This window comes from Olea europaea, chromosome 11 (genome assembly GCF_002742605.1).
Source record: "Olea europaea var. sylvestris chromosome 11, O_europaea_v1, whole genome shotgun sequence".
Taxonomy (NCBI): domain Eukaryota; kingdom Viridiplantae; phylum Streptophyta; class Magnoliopsida; order Lamiales; family Oleaceae; genus Olea; species Olea europaea.
Window position 1 is genome coordinate 3,474,632 of NC_036247.1, and position 5,766 is coordinate 3,480,397.

General features: G+C 32.3%; 1 long non-coding RNA gene across 1 annotated transcript; it reads right to left on the bottom strand.

Moving 5' to 3' along the window:
- Positions 1-4,712: 4,712 nt before the first annotated feature.
- LOC111404843 lies at positions 4,713-5,758 on the bottom strand. Its single transcript, XR_002704700.1, has 2 exons — positions 5,154-5,758; positions 4,713-4,960 (listed from the first exon to the last, which is right to left on the bottom strand). It is a non-coding gene; the product is annotated as an uncharacterized LOC111404843 (long non-coding RNA).
- Positions 5,759-5,766: the final 8 nt, after the last annotated feature.

Below are 5,766 nucleotides of genomic sequence, written 5' to 3' on the forward strand. Positions count from 1 at the left end.
ACTCATATTACTCGATACATTTGTGGCTATAACTCTGATATCATCAAGCTTCTCAAGCTATCAAGAACCAATTGCTCTACCTATAAGAAAAATCATGAAAAAAAATATATGAGTTGATAGCTTAGTGAACGAAAAATTTGAAAATAATTATACTTCATTAATTATATATTTATCGAAAATCGAGTCGCTTTAACAATCCACAATGTAACATTAAATAATAATAGTCCAGACCTGAGACATTTTATGGTTAAAAGTATCATCTCATAGTCATGATATAATCATCAACTGAAATCTATACTATCATCTCATCACATCAAATGCACTGAAAAATCCACAAAAAATGTATGCTCTGATTGAAATCTGTACTACGGTCATACGCACGTAGATTGTCCCTCAGGCTAACTCTTTCCCCAAAGGCCTTAGGCCCCTTCCGTGAACGAAAGCGGATCTTAAAAGACTTTTAATAATCAATTATAGAACATGGTTTTAAACTAGAAGAGGTACATAATCACGAACACTTTTTGGTCGATCTCAATATTGCATGTCTTACATTCCAATTATTAAGTAATCTATATTTGATCTTCAGATTCCACATATATCATAGTGAGCTAATCTTTCATAATAATCATGTATACAAATAATTTAAATTTTTCTTTCTTTATCCACTCTATGATCAATTCCACTACCAAAAAAAAAAAAAGGCTTTAGACACAAATTTTTTATTTCTATAACCATGATATCTGTTACTATTACTCTTTACCAACAGAATATTAACAACCACAAATTCGTTGTTATTTTGAGAGTCCCTAAGTTACAAATGGATCTTGCTGTAAGTAAAGCGTAAACCTTTTACTAACTAATTTTCCATTGACAAAGTATAAACTTTTTAAATTAGTAAAAATCTTAATCATTACCAACCGACTTTTCTTTGATAAATGTTTACGATTACAATTGGTAAAAATTAGTGTTATAAATAACTGCATATGTGCGATAAATAGTGGTGTCGACAAGCTGAGTCAAGCCGGCTCGCGAGCCGAACCTCAAGACTTGAGCTCGACTCGAGTAAAATGGTCTAAGTTTTTTATGAACCGGAGCCGAGTCAAACTTTTCTTGGTCAAGAAATCAAGGCTCTAGCCTTACCGAGCCTAGCCAAGCAGGCTTGATTTTGGTTTTGATTTTTTTTTTAAAATAGAGGCAGCCGAGGGCTGCCTCTACCTTTCTTTAAAATATTTTTTTTTATAAGCCCGTGAACCAAAGCAAGCGAGCTACACAGATCGGCTCGGGCTTTTTTCGAGCTAAGCCACTGGCAGCCCAAATCGGCGAGCTCGATTGTCATCCCTAGCGATGAATGGCAAAAAATTCAATTATTATTATTATTATTATTATTTTTTTTTTTTTTAAACACTTATAATTTTGGAGTAATGCTATTTAGCCTCATTGGGGCTGCAACCTTAGTTTAGGTGGTGCTAATATAACATTAATTGATAGGTGCAATTAAATAACTCATTTAATTTCACATTTTATTTAACCTATCACTTAGTGTCATCTAGACTAGGGCTGCAACACCACCGGAGCTACATAGCATAATTCATAATTTTGTTAACTTTTAGCCAATTGAATTGAAAGGCCCAGAAAAATGTTTGACAACTTATTGGACCACTAATTTATGGAGGGCATCTCCAAAGATTTTGTTGTGAACTTTCAATATAGGATAAGAATTCCTTTGGTTGGCCTATGGTGTATTGTACCTTTAGTTCGATTATAGTGTATTGTACTCTTATTTGACTGTAGTGTATTATCCAATTGTACAAATAATTATATTTATTTTATTACCCTTCAATTATGTTCCTTTAGTAGCAGAATGATTGATTTTTTTTTTTAATTATTAGAATTGATTAATATCATCAATGGATTTTGCATGGTAATATGAATTAATCTTCACCTATATATATATTTATACACTCCCAATCTCCACCAGCAAGCAGTACCGGAGTGAATCGTAACCTTTCGATCTGGGTCAGGACTCGTCAAGAGACGAGAGGTAGCTAATGATGTTTGATCACCGTCACGAGATGTGTTTGCAGCTACTATAGCTAATCAATCTCCTGCTTTCATTTTGTTTGGAATCTTAATGCGATCTGAGGACCCCGACCTTGCCTCAGGGAAAATAAAAAGACTTACAGGGCTAGCCAGGCCTATAGGAACTTATAAAATTTAAACCCTCACCTACTATTCAGTAGGAGAATGTTTGAATTTTTTAATTATTAAAATTGATTAACACTAACAATGATTATTTTGTTTGTAATATGAACTACTCTTCACCCAGGGAAAATTCGTAGATGAAAGGCTGACATGGTTTTGAGAAAAAATAGTTGAATTATATTATCTACGAACATGTTGTTGGTAAATTGTAGATATATTAAACAACAACATTAGGCACCGAATATTTGTTGATAAAGACCTACTACTTTTACCAACGAAAATTATGTTTGTGATTTTTGTAATTAAAAATCTAATACTTTTACCAACGAATAAGTCATTTTTGATTATCAATGGATATAATCCATTGGTAATTATTCGTAGGTGAAAAGTTCACTTTAGTAGTGTTCTAAAATTCAAATATAAGTACCCATTTACAAACCATTCAAACCTACTATTCAGTTCTTGTTGATTTCTCCTTCAATGAAATTGATGCTCACTTTAATTACTTTTCCCTGATACATCTAATTATATAGCTTAGTTTCCAAGTATACCTGTGGTTGATTTTACGTAGGATGGCAACAGGCGGGTTCCCTCGCCCCCCACTCGTGAGGCAATTTCTTGCCTCATTACCTGTTTAAGCGGTGCGACGCCTTGTCTTGTTTACCTATTTATTTTTTAGTTTCTGATAATTCGTTTTATTGTCCCCATTTATTAAAGTGGGACAATGATATAGTTATTAAAATTTTTAAAAGTTAAATTATTCGAATATATTTGGTAACTAAAGTTTTTGTTATTTAGTATATTCTTTAAATAATTTTAGTTGTCATCTTCTATTAGAATTAATGAACAATCGTAGAATTTTTCATTTAAAATATTGAATTCTTAAATAAAAAAATTATTAAATAGGACGAGGGCAGGCGTTATCTGCAACTGCCTCGAGATGAAAATTCCCGCCCTGAACCCAACTTGAATACACGATTAAGCTGGTAATCCTCGCCCTATTCAGGGTAGGGCCACGAGTATCGGGTTTGACGGGTTATTTTGCTATCTCTAATTTTACTTGATTATAATTGTTTTTCTTTACCAATTATACTTAATTGATATTACTTAATAATCCTTTTTCACTTAATTAATTAGAAAATGGAGACAAGAAATCAATTCCAAATTTCTACTCCATGCAATGCACACCAACTAATTAGAACATAAAATCGAAGTTTTTCTTGACCTTAAATTGTAGCCCAAATACAAGATTAGTTCTCACCAAAAGATATATTTTGAGCAAAATTTAGTGTTGGTGATGATTTCTTCTTCTTTTTCTCTTCTTTTCTGCCTCCGTTTTATCCCTATCTCTCTGTAAGTGTGTGTATATAATGGATTGTAATGAATTAATTTATTAATATAAAAGGTTACCCACCGCCTGACCGTTTCCAATCCCCCCCCCCTCTCTCTCTCTGATTTGGTTTTTATTTTGTTTTAAATATATATCTAGCTTAACAATTTTGACTCAATTTCTATGTTCCAAACCCCCTCCCCCTTGATTTGGTTTTTATTTTGTTTTAAATATATATCTAGCTTAACAATTTTGACTCAATTTCAATGTTTGATTCAATTAATTTTAAGGTATTACAGGGAAAAATATTAGGTCGACCTAATACATATGCTTTCAAAGTATTCCATAACACTTACAAAATTTCACGTCATCAACCACAGGGACCGCCACCTCAACCTAATTGTGAAGGTCAAACTGCAACCTAGGGAAACGTATACAATATATAGTACTTCACAAATAGTTGGATCTCGCATCTAAGTAAAGAAATGTATATACTTACAAAAGTCATAAACATCGTAAAACTTTGTCAAATCTAATGATGAAAATACATCTCATTTGATTGGTAGGGATTTTCACCTCTGATTTTTCATTATGCTTTAGTTGATCAGAATTTGGTTCAACCTTCATGGAATCCATCTCGTGTAGTTTTAGACCTATTCTTTCTGATATAGTTCCTATTAGAAATTCAAAAAATGTTAGGATCATTTGATTGAATTTTTTAATACAAACAAATATTATTAAGTTGTTCAGAATTTAGTTTGAGCCAAATCAATTAAGCGGTCAGTACTATTAGATTTGTGCCCTGAACATTACGTGTTTTATATAAGGAGATACATGTTTCATTAATTATAACTAGAGATGTCAAGATATCAACTTTTTTATCTTTGTCTAAACTTAGATGACGTGCTTAATGTTGATCCAAAATTTCATCAAGTGGATTATGATCAAGTCTTAGAAGGATCATTGCTTGTACTTCTTTAGGTCATGCAATGTTTGCGAGCTTAATGCTAACATAAAAAGTTAAATATAAACGTGAACATGGGGATATAGGGTATGGATGATGCATGCAATATATCCATCTTAGAATTAATCAATAGTTAAATGGAAAATAAGTTGTTATTAGTCTTGTTTGAGCCACATTTTTTTTTTCAAAACTTATTTTCAATCACACATTCTACAATAAAGCAATAGCAAATACATTTCTTTTTTTATTCTTTTGTTTACCCAAAATGGGGATGTAATATTTGAATATCACACGGTAAATTGTTACATTCTACAAACACACCAATACCAAATACATATCAAATAGTAAAATCATCTGAACTTTATTATTCCATGGCTTTGAAATTCTATATATATTATAATAAAGTTGCATCCTGCTGCTCAATGCCAGGCGCAAAATTCAGCTGCAGTAACTCAGATTTAAGCCTGCAAAATATGATAACACATTAATCTTGATGCTAGCTTCCACGACGGCGCAGCTATCGTACAACATATTCTATGATGATTTTTAACAGCCGTGAAAAGACGATATTGGCCTTAAGGACCAGATCGGTGCATTATCAAATAAAAATGTTGCAAATTCGACGCATAAAAATGAAAGGCGGATATAAATTTTTACCTTAAATATAACTTTTGGCATCAAACTTTGAGAGTATCAATGGGCCTCTTCCCTTGCTGAAATAACTGGAAATAGTTACCAGTGTAATCAATTATACTTTTGTATAATTTGGGATTTTTCTCATTAATAAGCCCTTCAGCTGGTTTAACTTCACTGGTTGGGTCAGGAGTGAAGAAAACAGCAATTGTCATCCTCTCTCTTTCTCGATTTGTTGTAACCCTATGAATCGGGCCCTTGAATAGACCATTAGTCATTATCTGCAGGCATCATTAAAGGGTCGAAACGGTTGGTTCTTAGGTTATTTGAACGGATTAGGTTTCATTTTTGACCTACAAGTAGTTCTACATTTTTATAGTTGAACTATAATTAAAATCTCTTGTCAATCCGATCAAGTTTGATGACATTAGAAAAAAATAAAGTGAACAGACAAGTTCTACAATCTTATCTTACTTCTATATTAACAGGTTTTGTTCACTGAATGAACATGATTAAACAAACTTCCCTAAAAAATTATTGTCCCCCGTTCTTTCAATAATGTAGTTTATGATCGATACATAAAGCAGGAAGTAATTAGTAATGTTCGAAGTGACTGGAAGGTTGAAACAAAGTTCAT